Source organism: Somniosus microcephalus, chromosome 10 (assembly GCF_052327205.1).
Source record: "Somniosus microcephalus isolate GS21.2 chromosome 10, FLI_Smic_1.0, whole genome shotgun sequence".
Taxonomy (NCBI): domain Eukaryota; kingdom Metazoa; phylum Chordata; class Chondrichthyes; order Squaliformes; family Somniosidae; genus Somniosus; species Somniosus microcephalus.
In genome coordinates this window covers 142,774,198-142,791,242 of record NC_140996.1, presented here as the reverse complement: position 1 = coordinate 142,791,242, position 17,045 = coordinate 142,774,198, and positions in this window count along the sequence as shown.

Sequence of the window (17,045 nt, the reverse complement as noted above, 5' to 3'; positions counted from 1 at the left end):
CTGTCTTCACAAAGGAGGACACAAATAACCTCCCAGAGATGTCACGGAACATAGGGTCTAATGAGAGGGAGGAATTGAATGAAATCAGCATTTGTAGGGAAATGGTGTTACGGAAATTGACGGGATTGAAGGCCTGATAATCTACATCCTAGGGTACTTAAGGAAGTGGCCCTAGAAATAGTAGATACATTGCTGGAACAGTTCCCATGGATTGGAGGATAGCTAATGTAACCCCACTATTTAAAACAAGGTGGTAGATAGAAAACGGGGAATTATAGACCGGTAAGTCTGACATTGGTAGTGGGGAAAATGCTAGAGTCCATTATAAAAGATGTAATAGCAGAGCACTTGGAAAACAGTGGCAGGATCGGACAAAGTCAACATGGATTTACAAAAGGTAAATCATGCTTGACTAATCTACTGGAATTTTTGGAAGATGTAACTGGTAAAATAGATAAGGGAGAACCAGTGGATGTGGTGTATATGGACTTTCAGAAGGCTGTCGATAAGGTCCCACATAAGAGACTAGTGTGCAAAGTTAAAGCACACGGGATTGGGAGTAAGGTATTGTCTTGGATAGAGAACTGGTTGGCAGACAAGAGGCAAAGAGTTGGAATAAACGGATCCTTTTCCATATCTCTATATATATCTCTCTATATATATATATCTCTCTATATATATATCTCTCTCTCTATATATATATCTCTCTCTCTATATATATATATATCTCTCTGTATACATATCTCTATATATATATCTCTCTCTCTATATATATATATATCTCTCTATATATATACATATCTCTCTCTCTCTATATCTCTCTCTCTATATATATATATATATCTCTCTCTATATATATATCTCTATATATATATATATATATATCTATATACCTCTCTATATATATATCTCTCTCTATATACCTCTCTATATCTCTCTCTCCATATATATATATCTCTATCTATATATATATATCTCTCTCTCTATATATATATATATATATCTCTCTATATATATATATATATCTCTCTATATATATATATATATCTCTCTCACTCTCTATATATATATATTTTTTTCTCTCTCTATATATCTCTCTCTCTCTATATATATATATCTCTATATATATCTCTCTCTCTATATATATCTCTCTCTCTCTCTCTCTCTATATATATATATCTCTCTCTATATATATCTCTCTATATATATATATATATCTCTCTCTCTATATATATCTCTCTCTCTATATATATATATATATATCTCTCTCTATATATATCTCTCTCTCTCTCTCTCTATATATATATATATAAAATAGACTAAAGAACTAGGGGCTAGATTTTCAGTATAGACAGTTTTGGGGCGCTAACCTTAGCGCCCGCCCGAAGTTAGCGCCCGCCCCAAAGTAGCGCCCCGTTGCCGGAAATTCAGTGGCTTCGCCCTAAGAGGTTGGTGGAGCGCTAAAAGAGGCGTTCCACTACTATCTTTAGGCGCTAAGCCGGCGGTGCAGAGCGCAACACCCGAGCTCGGGCGCAGCGCACGGCAGACACCCTGGTGCCAGTGAGCTCTTAAAGGGGAAGGGTGCATGTGTTTTTTTCAAAGGCAGAGTCTGGGGGGGAAGACAGCAGGAGGAGGAGGAGGAGGAGGAGGAGGAGGAGGTGGTGGTGGTGGTGGCCGGACACATAAATACACCGTTCACAACAACACACTGGATCCTTCCACACAACACCTGCAGACTGCCTTTTATAGTGCAGGAGGAGTGCCCTTTAATTTGCGCTCCCCAGGGTGTGTTGCGTTCCATTTTACAAACGCTCTGGACGCCAGCCGCACAATGGGGCGGTCCGACTGAAGTTTGTATTCGGGGCGGCCAAAGGGCGTTGCACGAGGATGTGACGTCATTTTCTGCACGCGCATCCGGGCGGCCGCTAAACTTTGCGCCGGCGCTAACGGGCAACTTAATTTGGGGCGGGGCGCAAACTGCGCTGCGCCTGGGCGCTACACGCATAGCGCCCGAAAATCACTTCTCTTAAGGCGCTAACTGCTGGCGCAAGCAACTGAAAATCTAGCCCTAGATGTAATATCTCCAGATGACACAAAACTGGGTGGGGGAAACTCCAGTATGATTTGGACAGGTTAGGTTATTATACTGCATTTGCCATGAATCTGCCCAATGTGGATAAATGCGACGTTATCCACTTCGGTGGCAAAAACAGGAAGACAGATTATTATCTAAACTTCAATAGATTGGGAAAAGGGAAGTGCAACGAGACCTGGGTGTCCTTGTGCACCAGTCGCTGAAGGTAAGCATGCAGGTGCAGCAGGCGGTTAAGAAGGCAATGGTATGTTGGCCTTCAGAGCGAGAGGATTCGAGTACAGGAGCAAGGATGTCTTGCTGCAGTTGTACAGGTCCTTGGGTGAGACCACACCTTGAGTATTGTGTGCAGTTTTGGTCACCTTATCAGAGGAAGGATGTTCTTGCCATGGAGAGAGTGCAGCGAAGATTCACCAGACTGATACCTGGGATGGCAGGAATGATGTATGAGGAGAGATTGGCTCGATTAGGCTTATATTCACTGGAGTTTAGAAGAATAAGAGGGGATCTCATTGAAACTTATAAAATTCTAACAGGACTAGACAGACTAGATGCAGGAAGGATGTTCCTGATGGCCGGGGAGTATAGAACCAGGGTCACAGTCTAAAGATAAGGGGTAAGCCATTTAGGACAGAGATGAGGAGGAATTTCTTCACCCAGAGAGTGGTGAACCTGTGGAATTCTCTACCACAGAAGGCAGTTGAGGCCATTTCATTAAATATATTCAAGAAGGAGTTAGATATATTTCTTAAGGCTAAAGGGGTCAAGGGATATGGGGAGAAGGTAGGAGCAAGGTACTGAATTTGGATGATCAGCCATGATCTCATTAAATGGCGGAACAGGCTCGAGGGGCCGAATGGCCTACTCCTGCTCCTATCTTCTATGTTTTTATGTTTGCTACAACATTGTACATGGACAGGCACAAAAGTGGGGTAAAAAAAAGAAGAGGCATAAAAGAGAAAGAAATGAGAGAAGGAAGACAAGTCCTGAATTGTTCCACGGAAGCTCAACGTAAACTCGAGGAACAGCACCTCATCTTCCGATTAGGCAGTCTGCAGCCTTCCGGACTCAATATCGAGTTCAACAATTTCAGATCATAAGCTCGGCCCCCATTTCATTTTCTCTTGTAATTGTTCCACTCCTTTCCCCCCCCTCCTTTCCTTTTGTTTCTCTCTCACACCTGGCAGCTATCTTTTGCCCTGCCAGTACACTTTACACCTAATCCCAGCCTATTACCATCTCGTCTAGCTTCTAATCTCTTTTACTTCTTTTGTTTCTTTTATTCTTTTGTCCGATCGCAGCCCTGCCTCCGATCTAGTTTCTTTTCTTTCCAGTTTTGAAGAAGGATCCAACCCGAAACGTCAACTCAAATTTCTCTCCACGGATGTTGCCTGACCTGCTGAGTTTTTCCAGCATTTTCTGTTGTTATTTCGGATTTCCAACATCTGCAGTATTTTGCTATCGTACTAGTGTTTGGTTCACTGCCACACCTCTTCTAGGAATGCCTACCTTGAAGAAGTTCTGCTCTTCTCTTCAACGGGATCTCCGTTTGGCTCTTCAACCTTGTTCATCTTCATTACTTTCAGTTTCCCTTCTCGTGTTTGATCAGGTATCTGCCAAGACTCGGTTTCACAGCCACATCATTTTCCTCAGCAACTGTCTCCGGTTCCGACTTACTCCACGTGGATTCCAACTAAACTTCCACCCTTCGTGCTTCGGATCCACCCAGGATTACAAATATCTCCAAGATATTCATCGTTCCTCGAACTACTGCTCTCGCCGCATCCTGAGATCCACGCTCAACGCCATGCGGCGCCACATGAACACACTCGACTTCTCTCTTCAGCAACACCGGCGCACTCTATCTCAAAGCTGTCCGGGTCCACAGTTCCATTTCATCCTTCGACTCATCCGACGCTTCAACAAAAAACTTTTCTTCTTCCTTTCCGATGTCAAGGATCGCAAGCTTCATCAACTCTTGGACACCAACGCCCCTCCGGAACCTTCTTCCCCTTCACTTTCCTCTGACCCCCCTTCTCCCAATCCCACCCCCTGCCGCGTTTTCACTATCCCCTCTGACCTTCCACTCTCTGACCCTGAACGATCAGTCCTCAGCAAAGGCCTGAGCTTCATCCCCTTACGCCCCCACCTCAATGAATTTCGAGCTCGGCACGATGTTGAGCTCTTTTTCCGCCGCCTTCGTCTCCGTGCCCACTTCACTGGCCAGGAGTCTTCCCCCCGCACAACTGACCCTTTCTCCCGCTTGCAGAATTCCCGTTCTACCTGGACCCCTCCCCCTGGCCTCTTACCCTCTCTAGATCTTTTCATCGCTAACTGCCGCCGTGACATCGGCCGTCTCCCTTTCTCTGCTCCCCTCACTCACTCCAACCTAGCTCCCTCTGAACTTGCAGCACTCCATTCTCTTAGATCCAACCCTGACATTGTCATTAAACCCGCTGACAAGGGTGGTGCTGTTGTTGTTTGGCGTACTGACCTCTACCTAGCGGAAGCTGAACGCCAACTCTCCGACACCTCCTCCTACCTCCACCTGGACCATGACCCCACTACCGAACATCAAACCACCATTTCCAAGACTGTCACTGACCTCATCTCCTCTGGAGATCTTCCCCCTGCTGCCACCAACCTCATAGTTCCCCAACCCCGCACAGCCCGCTTCTACCTCCTTCCCAAGATCCACAAACAGGACTGCCCTGGTAGACCCATCGTTTCAGCCTGTTCTTGCCCTACAGAACTTATCTCTTCCTATCTTGACTCTATCTTTTCTCCCCTTGTCCAGTCACTTCCCACCTACATCCGCGACTCTTCGGACGCCCTCCGCCACTTTAACAGTTTCCAGTTTCCTGGCCCCAACCACTTCCTTTTCACCATGGACGTACAATCCCTCTACACCTCCATCCCCCACCCGGATGGCCTGAGGGCGCTCCGCTTCTTCCTTGAACAGAGGCCCGACCAGTCCCCATCCACCACGACCCTCCTCCGCCTGGCTGAACTTGTTCTCACATTGAACAACTTCTCCTTTAACTCCACTCATTTCCTCCAAATCAAAGGTGTTGCCATGGTTACCCGCATGGGTCCTAGCTATGCCTGCCTTTTCGTGGGCTATGTGGAACAATCTTTGTTCCAGTCCTACTCGGGTCCCCTCCCTCACCTCTTTTTCCGATACATTGATGACTGTATCGGTGCCGTTTCCTGCTCTCGCCCCGAACTTGACAATTTCATTCACTTTGCCTCCAATTTCCACCCTTCCCTCACCTTCACATGGTCCATCTCGGACTCTTCCCTTCCCTTCCTCGACTTCTTCGTCTCCATCTCTGGGGATAGGTTATCGACCAATATTTACTACAAGCCCACTGACTCCCACAGCTACCTGGACTACACTTCCTCCCACCCCGCTTCCTGTAAGGACTCTATTCCATTCTCCCAGTTTCTCCGCCTCCGCCGTATCTGCTCCGACGACGCCACCTTCCACACCAGTGCTTCAGACATGTCTTCCTTTTTCCGCAACCGAGGATTCCCCTCTACTGTGGTTGACACTGCCCTCGACCGTGTCAGTTCTATCTCCCGCACTTCTGCCCTCACCCCTGCCCCTCCCTCCCGGAACCACGATAGGGTTCCCCTTGTCCTCACCTTTCACCCCACCAGCCTCCACATTCAACGGATCATCCTCCGGCATTTCCGCTACCTCCAAAGTGATCCCACCACCAAACGTATCTTCCCCTCCCCTCCCCTTTCAGCATTCCGCAGGGACCGCTCCCTCCGAGACACCCTAGTCCACTCCTCTATCACCCCAAACAGCCCTTCCTCTTCGCCTGGCACCTTCCCGTGCAAGCGGAGGAGATGTAACACCTGCCCCTATACCTCCCCCCTTCCCACTGTCCAGGGCCCCAAACACCCCTTCCAGGTGAAACAGCGATTTACTTGTACTTCTCGCAATCTAGTATACTGTATTCGCTGCTCACGATGCGGTCTCCTCTACATTGGGGAGACCAAACGCAGATTGGGTGACCGCTTTGCGGAACACCTCCGTTCAGTCCGTAAGGGTGACCCCGAGCTTCCGGTCGCCTGTCATTTTAATTCACTGCTCCATTCCCACTCGGACCTCACCGTCCTTGGCCTCTTGTATTGTTCCACGGAAGCTCAACGTAAACTTGAGGAACAGCACCTCATCTTCCGATTAGGCAGTCTGCAGCCTTCCGGACTCAATATCGAGTTCAACAATTTCAGATCATAAGCTCGGCCCCCATTTCATTTTCTCTTGTAATTGTTCCACTCCTTTCCCCCCCCCCTTTCCTTTTGTTTCTCTCTCACACCTGGCAGCTATCTTTTGCCCTGCCAGTACACTTTACACCTAATCCCAGCCTATTACCATCTCGTCTAGCTTCTAATCTCTTTTACTTCTTTTGTTTCTTTTATTCTTTTGTCCGATCGCAGCCCTGCCTCCGATCTAGTTTCTTTTCTTTCCAGTTTTGAAGAAGGGTCCAACCCGAAACGTCAACTCAAATTTCTCTCCACGGATGTTGCCTGACCTGCTGAGTTTTTCCAGCATTTTCTGTTGTTATTTCGGATTTCCAACATCTGCAGTATTTTGCTATCGTACTAGTGTTTGGTTCACTGCCACACCTCTTCTAGGAATGCCTACCTTGAAGAAGTTCTGCTCTTCTCTTCAACGGGATCTCCGTTTGGCTCTTCAACCTTGTTCATCTTCATTACTTTCAGTTTCCCTTCTCGTGTTTGATCAGGTATCTGCCAAGACTCGGTTTCACAGCCACATCATTTTCCTCAGCAACTGTCTCCGGTTCCGACTTACTCCACGTGGATTCCAACTAAACTTCCACCCTTCGTGCTTCGGATCCACCCAGGATTACAAATATCTCCAAGATATTCATCGTTCCTCGAACTACTGCTCTCGCCGCATCCTGAGATCCACGCTCAACGCCATGCGGCGCCACATGAACACACTCGACTTCTCTCTTCAGCAACACCGGCGCACTCTATCTCAAAGCTGTCCGGGTCCACAGTTCCATTTCATCCTTCGACTCATCCGACGCTTCAACAAAAAACTTTTCTTCTTCCTTTCCGATGTCAAGGATCGCAAGCTTCATCAACTCTTGGACACCAACGCCCCTCCGGAACCTTCTTCCCCTTCACTTTCCTCTGACCCCCCTTCTCCCAATCCCACCCCCTGCCGCGTTTTCACTATCCCCTCTGACCTTCCACTCTCTGACCCTGAACGATCAGTCCTCAGCAAAGGCCTGAGCTTCATCCCCTTACGCCCCCACCTCAATGAATTTCGAGCTCGGCACGATGTTGAGCTCTTTTTCCGCCGCCTTCGTCTCCGTGCCCACTTCACTGGCCAGGAGTCTTCCCCCCGCACAACTGACCCTTTCTCCCGCTTGCAGAATTCCCGTTCTACCTGGACCCCTCCCCCTGGCCTCTTACCCTCTCTAGATCTTTTCATCGCTAACTGCCGCCGTGACATCGGCCGTCTCCCTTTCTCTGCTCCCCTCACTCACTCCAACCTAGCTCCCTCTGAACTTGCAGCACTCCATTCTCTTAGATCCAACCCTGACATTGTCATTAAACCCGCTGACAAGGGTGGTGCTGTTGTTGTTTGGCGTACTGACCTCTACCTAGCGGAAGCTGAACGCCAACTCTCCGACACCTCCTCCTACCTCCACCTGGACCATGACCCCACTACCGAACATCAAACCACCATTTCCAAGACTGTCACTGACCTCATCTCCTCTGGAGATCTTCCCCCTGCTGCCACCAACCTCATAGTTCCCCAACCCCGCACAGCCCGCTTCTACCTCCTTCCCAAGATCCACAAACAGGACTGCCCTGGTAGACCCATCGTTTCAGCCTGTTCTTGCCCTACAGAACTTATCTCTTCCTATCTTGACTCTATCTTTTCTCCCCTTGTCCAGTCACTTCCCACCTACATCCGCGACTCTTCGGACGCCCTCCGCCACTTTAACAGTTTCCAGTTTCCTGGCCCCAACCACTTCCTTTTCACCATGGACGTACAATCCCTCTACACCTCCATCCCCCACCCGGATGGCCTGAGGGCGCTCCGCTTCTTCCTTGAACAGAGGCCCGACCAGTCCCCATCCACCACGACCCTCCTCCGCCTGGCTGAACTTGTTCTCACATTGAACAACTTCTCCTTTAACTCCACTCATTTCCTCCAAATCAAAGGTGTTGCCATGGTTACCCGCATGGGTCCTAGCTATGCCTGCCTTTTCGTGGGCTATGTGGAACAATCTTTGTTCCAGTCCTACTCGGGTCCCCTCCCTCACCTCTTTTTCCGATACATTGATGACTGTATCGGTGCCGTTTCCTGCTCTCGCCCCGAACTTGACAATTTCATTCACTTTGCCTCCAATTTCCACCCTTCCCTCACCTTCACATGGTCCATCTCGGACTCTTCCCTTCCCTTCCTCGACTTCTTCGTCTCCATCTCTGGGGATAGGTTATCGACCAATATTTACTACAAGCCCACTGACTCCCACAGCTACCTGGACTACACTTCCTCCCACCCCGCTTCCTGTAAGGACTCTATTCCATTCTCCCAGTTTCTCCGCCTCCGCCGTATCTGCTCCGACGACGCCACCTTCCACACCAGTGCTTCAGACATGTCTTCCTTTTTCCGCAACCGAGGATTCCCCTCTACTGTGGTTGACACTGCCCTCGACCGTGTCAGTTCTATCTCCCGCACTTCTGCCCTCACCCCTGCCCCTCCCTCCCGGAACCACGATAGGGTTCCCCTTGTCCTCACCTTTCACCCCACCAGCCTCCACATTCAACGGATCATCCTCCGGCATTTCCGCTACCTCCAAAGTGATCCCACCACCAAACGTATCTTCCCCTCCCCTCCCCTTTCAGCATTCCGCAGGGACCGCTCCCTCCGAGACACCCTAGTCCACTCCTCTATCACCCCAAACAGCCCTTCCTCTTCGCCTGGCACCTTCCCGTGCAAGCGGAGGAGATGTAACACCTGCCCCTATACCTCCCCCCTTCCCACTGTCCAGGGCCCCAAACACCCCTTCCAGGTGAAACAGCGATTTACTTGTACTTCTCGCAATCTAGTATACTGTATTCGCTGCTCACGATGCGGTCTCCTCTACATTGGGGAGACCAAACGCAGATTGGGTGACCGCTTTGCGGAACACCTCCGTTCAGTCCGTAAGGGTGACCCCGAGCTTCCGGTCGCCTGTCATTTTAATTCACTGCTCCATTCCCACTCGGACCTCACCGTCCTTGGCCTCTTGTATTGTTCCACGGAAGCTCAACGTAAACTTGAGGAACAGCACCTCATCTTCCGATTAGGCAGTCTGCAGCCTTCCGGACTCAATATCGAGTTCAACAATTTCAGATCATAAGCTCGGCCCCCATTTCATTTTCTCTTGTAATTGTTCCACTCCTTTCCCCCCCCCCTTTCCTTTTGTTTCTCTCTCACACCTGGCAGCTATCTTTTGCCCTGCCAGTACACTTTACACCTAATCCCAGCCTATTACCATCTCGTCTAGCTTCTAATCTCTTTTACTTCTTTTGTTTCTTTTATTCTTTTGTCCGATCGCAGCCCTGCCTCCGATCTAGTTTCTTTTCTTTCCAGTTTTGAAGAAGGGTCCAACCCGAAACGTCAACTCAAATTTCTCTCCACGGATGTTGCCTGACCTGCTGAGTTTTTCCAGCATTTTCTGTTGTTATTTCGGATTTCCAACATCTGCAGTATTTTGCTATCGTACTAGTGTTTGGTTCACTGCCACACCTCTTCTAGGAATGCCTACCTTGAAGAAGTTCTGCTCTTCTCTTCAACGGGATCTCCGTTTGGCTCTTCAACCTTGTTCATCTTCATTACTTTCAGTTTCCCTTCTCGTGTTTGATCAGGTATCTGCCAAGACTCGGTTTCACAGCCACATCATTTTCCTCAGCAACTGTCTCCGGTTCCGACTTACTCCACGTGGATTCCAACTAAACTTCCACCCTTCGTGCTTCGGATCCACCCAGGATTACAAATATCTCCAAGATATTCATCGTTCCTCGAACTACTGCTCTCGCCGCATCCTGAGATCCACGCTCAACGCCATGCGGCGCCACATGAACACACTCGACTTCTCTCTTCAGCAACACCGGCGCACTCTATCTCAAAGCTGTCCGGGTCCACAGTTCCATTTCATCCTTCGACTCATCCGACGCTTCAACAAAAAACTTTTCTTCTTCCTTTCCGATGTCAAGGATCGCAAGCTTCATCAACTCTTGGACACCAACGCCCCTCCGGAACCTTCTTCCCCTTCACTTTCCTCTGACCCCCCTTCTCCCAATCCCACCCCCTGCCGCGTTTTCACTATCCCCTCTGACCTTCCACTCTCTGACCCTGAACGATCAGTCCTCAGCAAAGGCCTGAGCTTCATCCCCTTACGCCCCCACCTCAATGAATTTCGAGCTCGGCACGATGTTGAGCTCTTTTTCCGCCGCCTTCGTCTCCGTGCCCACTTCACTGGCCAGGAGTCTTCCCCCCGCACAACTGACCCTTTCTCCCGCTTGCAGAATTCCCGTTCTACCTGGACCCCTCCCCCTGGCCTCTTACCCTCTCTAGATCTTTTCATCGCTAACTGCCGCCGTGACATCGGCCGTCTCCCTTTCTCTGCTCCCCTCACTCACTCCAACCTAGCTCCCTCTGAACTTGCAGCACTCCATTCTCTTAGATCCAACCCTGACATTGTCATTAAACCCGCTGACAAGGGTGGTGCTGTTGTTGTTTGGCGTACTGACCTCTACCTAGCGGAAGCTGAACGCCAACTCTCCGACACCTCCTCCTACCTCCACCTGGACCATGACCCCACTACCGAACATCAAACCACCATTTCCAAGACTGTCACTGACCTCATCTCCTCTGGAGATCTTCCCCCTGCTGCCACCAACCTCATAGTTCCCCAACCCCGCACAGCCCGCTTCTACCTCCTTCCCAAGATCCACAAACAGGACTGCCCTGGTAGACCCATCGTTTCAGCCTGTTCTTGCCCTACAGAACTTATCTCTTCCTATCTTGACTCTATCTTTTCTCCCCTTGTCCAGTCACTTCCCACCTACATCCGCGACTCTTCGGACGCCCTCCGCCACTTTAACAGTTTCCAGTTTCCTGGCCCCAACCACTTCCTTTTCACCATGGACGTACAATCCCTCTACACCTCCATCCCCCACCCGGATGGCCTGAGGGCGCTCCGCTTCTTCCTTGAACAGAGGCCCGACCAGTCCCCATCCACCACGACCCTCCTCCGCCTGGCTGAACTTGTTCTCACATTGAACAACTTCTCCTTTAACTCCACTCATTTCCTCCAAATCAAAGGTGTTGCCATGGTTACCCGCATGGGTCCTAGCTATGCCTGCCTTTTCGTGGGCTATGTGGAACAATCTTTGTTCCAGTCCTACTCGGGTCCCCTCCCTCACCTCTTTTTCCGATACATTGATGACTGTATCGGTGCCGTTTCCTGCTCTCGCCCCGAACTTGACAATTTCATTCACTTTGCCTCCAATTTCCACCCTTCCCTCACCTTCACATGGTCCATCTCGGACTCTTCCCTTCCCTTCCTCGACTTCTTCGTCTCCATCTCTGGGGATAGGTTATCGACCAATATTTACTACAAGCCCACTGACTCCCACAGCTACCTGGACTACACTTCCTCCCACCCCGCTTCCTGTAAGGACTCTATTCCATTCTCCCAGTTTCTCCGCCTCCGCCGTATCTGCTCCGACGACGCCACCTTCCACACCAGTGCTTCAGACATGTCTTCCTTTTTCCGCAACCGAGGATTCCCCTCTACTGTGGTTGACACTGCCCTCGACCGTGTCAGTTCTATCTCCCGCACTTCTGCCCTCACCCCTGCCCCTCCCTCCCGGAACCACGATAGGGTTCCCCTTGTCCTCACCTTTCACCCCACCAGCCTCCACATTCAACGGATCATCCTCCGGCATTTCCGCTACCTCCAAAGTGATCCCACCACCAAACGTATCTTCCCCTCCCCTCCCCTTTCAGCATTCCGCAGGGACCGCTCCCTCCGAGACACCCTAGTCCACTCCTCTATCACCCCAAACAGCCCTTCCTCTTCGCCTGGCACCTTCCCGTGCAAGCGGAGGAGATGTAACACCTGCCCCTATACCTCCCCCCTTCCCACTGTCCAGGGCCCCAAACACCCCTTCCAGGTGAAACAGCGATTTACTTGTACTTCTCGCAATCTAGTATACTGTATTCGCTGCTCACGATGCGGTCTCCTCTACATTGGGGAGACCAAACGCAGATTGGGTGACCGCTTTGCGGAACACCTCCGTTCAGTCCGTAAGGGTGACCCCGAGCTTCCGGTCGCCTGTCATTTTAATTCACTGCTCCATTCCCACTCGGACCTCACCGTCCTTGGCCTCTTGTATTGTTCCACGGAAGCTCAACGTAAACTTGAGGAACAGCACCTCATCTTCCGATTAGGCAGTCTGCAGCCTTCCGGACTCAATATCGAGTTCAACAATTTCAGATCATAAGCTCGGCCCCCATTTCATTTTCTCTTGTAATTGTTCCACTCCTTTCCCCCCCCCCTTTCCTTTTGTTTCTCTCTCACACCTGGCAGCTATCTTTTGCCCTGCCAGTACACTTTACACCTAATCCCAGCCTATTACCATCTCGTCTAGCTTCTAATCTCTTTTACTTCTTTTGTTTCTTTTATTCTTTTGTCCGATCGCAGCCCTGCCTCCGATCTAGTTTCTTTTCTTTCCAGTTTTGAAGAAGGGTCCAACCCGAAACGTCAACTCAAATTTCTCTCCACGGATGTTGCCTGACCTGCTGAGTTTTTCCAGCATTTTCTGTTGTTAAGTCCTGAATAGTCACAGCTTGTAGAACTAAGGGGCAAACACACCAGAAATTATCAAAGAAGGATGGGTAGCAGTTGCCAAAAGGCTCTTGGGAAGAAGTGCACTTGGTATTGAACAGCCAGAGCGAGGCGCAGGCACCGAGGGTCAAATCAGCAGGATTTATTTCAACGTGCAAAAAAACTTCTGTTTCAAATTTTATGGAAATTTCTACATTATTCTTACTGGAAAAATATTGTGAGACTTGGAATATCCACCAAAAGGAAATTATGTTTCATGGTCTTGACTTTTTAATTGATAAACCTTAAGTGGACAACAGAGTAATTTTTGTAAACTCAATGGCCTAGAAATTCACTTGGGCGCGGGCAGCTCGCTCGCGCCCAAAAGTTAGTGCTGGGCGGGGAGGCATTAGCGCACGCCGTATATTCGTCTTCTGCGCCCCAATTCGGAAGCGGGCGCTATACCAGGGTGTGCCCTCCTCCGTTTGGGGCGCTGCAACTGAATATTGGCGCGCTAGTTGCCGCAGCGCCACCCGATGCGGTGCGGCAGGCTGCGGTACTGCAGGCCTCCTCCTTCTCTTAAGGGAGAGGTGCCTGCAACGGCCGGAGCCCCGATCGCGAGTGCCGGCAAAAGAGCCTGGCACAACGGAGAAGTGCCGGGCTCCACGGAAACCAGCCGGCAATGCCGCGGGGGGGCTGGAGGAGGCCGGGGAAGGAGGTGCAGGCAGGCGGCCGCCGAAAAAGCGGCCGGCCGCACCTTCCGCTTTAAAGCGCCCCACTATGGCAGCAGGATGGCCCCGTTTTCTGGTCGCTGTTTGCGCCCGCTTTGGAGGAGGCGGCCGCAAATAAATATGGGGATCGGTGCGGTTTCGGGGCATTACGGGCCACCGCGCACACCGATGACGTCATCGGTCCCGGCGCAGCGCTAACGGCTACCGCCGCCAATACCGCTACACTCAATTTCCGCGCTACCACCCCGCCGGCGCAAAAGACCTCTTTAGGCGCTAAGTGGGCGCAAGGCCCACTGAATTTCTAGGCCAATGCATCTAAAGAAAAAATTGAAAAATGGCTTTCCTTGTTGTATGGGCATTTTCTATATGAGAAACCTAATTGCCATCAGTAGGCAATAGCCTTCTGGAAACAACATAAGCAGGAAATAGAACCATGAGTATTACAGACTGATTTGCACTAAGGTTATATAAGGCAATAGCATTGGGTGTGAGTCAAACATTGTTTTGCACTTTGTGGTCATCTTTAATAATATTTCATCTTCCTCTCGGATGAATCACAACAAAGCATAGCTTAAGTAATTTATGCATAGTTCAATGTTGTCTCTGGTGCGTCAGTATACCAGAGACAACACTTCACTCCTGAGTGCCAGCGGAATAATAGATGAATCCCAAAGCCATTCACCTCCACACACACTTTCATTTATATTTCATTTAATAAATTTGGAGGCACATCCTAGGGCTATTGTCCTAACAAGTCCATTCTTGCTGAGAGACTGATTTTTAAATTGCAGCGCTGCCGCAATACGAAATGCTTTGGCTCCTTCCATGCTAAATGTAAAGTTAGACCCATAAGGTGTAACAGATGGAAACATTTCCAATCTCTTTCTTAACCTGTTCTCAATCACTCAATTCTGCTTATATAAATAACTCACCAGTGACTATTTTCTACTGTGAATCAAAATCAAAAACTCAGGGACTTCCAGTGTCGTTGAAATCCAGGCAATAACCTCATGAATAGTTCTGGAATCAGGCACAGATTTTTGAAATAAATCTCTCCTGCAGGGCTTGGAAGGTGACCAATAAAGCAGGCACAGTAACACTCTACTGTTTAGGAGGTGTGCACAGAGAAAGAAAAATAGGCTCCTATACCTCGAGAAACAAAACAGGGACTTAGAAGCTCATCACCTCCTTCATTACAGCTCTCCAACCCAGGTCAGTACTCATAGCTCAGCACCTGAAGCATCCCAGCAGCCTCCCATTCAACCACCTATTTGTTTTTACACCTCTGGCATTGACAAGCTGAGGAGCCATATGCTCAACCACCTTGCTAGTGCCCAGCTGCTCTCCACATGATTTTAGATGGAATAGAGGAGCAGAGAACCTTGATGTGCAGATACACAGTTCATTAATGGTAGCAGCACCAGTAGGTAAGGTCATAAAAAGACAAACAGATGGTTTTGTATCTGGAGGCAGAGGATGCGAAAGCAATGAGCTAATGTTTACTTCTACAAGACCTTAGTAAGGTTGCATTTGGGAGTAACATGTACAGCTTTGGGCATCTGTTATAACAGAGAGGAGGAGTCACTATTATGAAGAGAGACTAGAGAAGTTATGGCTTCAAGATTATGAAGTGCTATGATAAGGTAACTAGTGATAGAGTGTTTCTAAAGATTATCAAACCAGCAATTAAAGTGCACACATTTAAAATAATCACAAAAGAGAACTGAAAGGGACATTAGAAAATAATCTCTTACAGAGGGTTATCAGAATTTGGATGCTTTGCTGCAAATTGCTGTTAAAGCAGAATCCATTAATTATTTTAAAAGGGAATTAGATAAGTGGTTTGAAAAGAGAAATATTAAACTCTATAGGAAGTGAACAGGAGAGTAGAATTAGATTTGGTGGCTTACATGCAGAAAAAACCCAGGCAGACCGGATGGGCCAGTTGGCCTGCGTCTTTACTGTAACATTTTATGAAGCTGACAATCTTACCTCTCCTTCTCTTGGCTGGTTGTAAGTATTTCAAGTAAAATAAGTTTTGTCAGTCTCAATTCAGTTGTCAGTGGGCATGGGATCAAAGAACAAACTTGTCTCTAATCTTACACTGAATTGGCTGCATTACTCAAACAAGCCACAGGATGACTATTGTGCGATACGTAAAAATTCACACTGGTGCAGTAGGGGATGCAAAACCTTGGGCTAAGGCACATGGTTGGGACACAGTAAAGGATAATTTACTCTGTAGCTGGCTGTGTTACATCTAACTTGGAAGTGCTTCCTGCTGAAAATGGGGAGATTCATGAAATGTGAAAGCAATCCATTTCTCAACTCTAACTTCCCTAACATGGGTGAACCAAAATTAACAAAAAACAGAAAAGAACTAGCTCTCAAGATAACATTTTGATGTAATATTCCTCAAAACTGCTATATTAACAAATGTGTGTGTATTCTTTATAGATAGATAAATACATATTGGACCTCCTGGAAAGTTATATGCCATTGTAAAAGTAAAAGAAAAGCTTTATTTATGGGGCTAATCATGGCTAGACAGAGATGAAAAATAAGATTGGTGAGGGTTACAGCAGAGCCAAGGTGACTTCAGCCATGCTGATTTGCAATTAAATGAGCATATACTCTGATGGATTCAAGATGACCAAATCAATAGTAGGGAAATGACAATGAAAAAGAAGCCTTCTGCCAGAACAAACTCTTTAGCAGGCAATAGGCTGTTACTGACCTGAATTAAACTGAAAGGAAACAGACTGAAGAGAGCAGTGTATTTAAAATATTGTACACACTCTGTGAGGCACTTATCTGTTTATAATTCTGCACAGAGAAAGTTGCAATTTATATGTTCTCCAATATATTTCCATTAATGAAAATATACAATAATCAGCCATTTTAGTCTCCAGATTATCACTATTCCAAATAAACACAAGATGGATACTAAATCCATCAAAGAAAGCACATGTCCATCCTTTGTTTTGAACCAAAGCAATTAAAATTATTCCTGGCATATTCCGTACCCTACATTACAACAGTAACTGCACTTCATTGGTTGAAAAGCATTTTGGGATGTCCTGAGGTCATGAAATGCGCTATATAAATGCAAGTACTTTTTATTTTGTTCTTCACCTTATCTTCTGAATGAGCTTGATGAGCTGATTAACTACTCAAAACAATTAATTACATGTTTGGGTCTGCTCAATGATATCAATGACATAACTTTAAACATGGTTATGTATGCAGAAATGTACTTAATAATAACTAGTAACAAGGATACAAGTCAGCAACTGCAACAGCAATTTATCTTTTTGCTCCCTTTCTCTGCTGAACCTTCTGGGT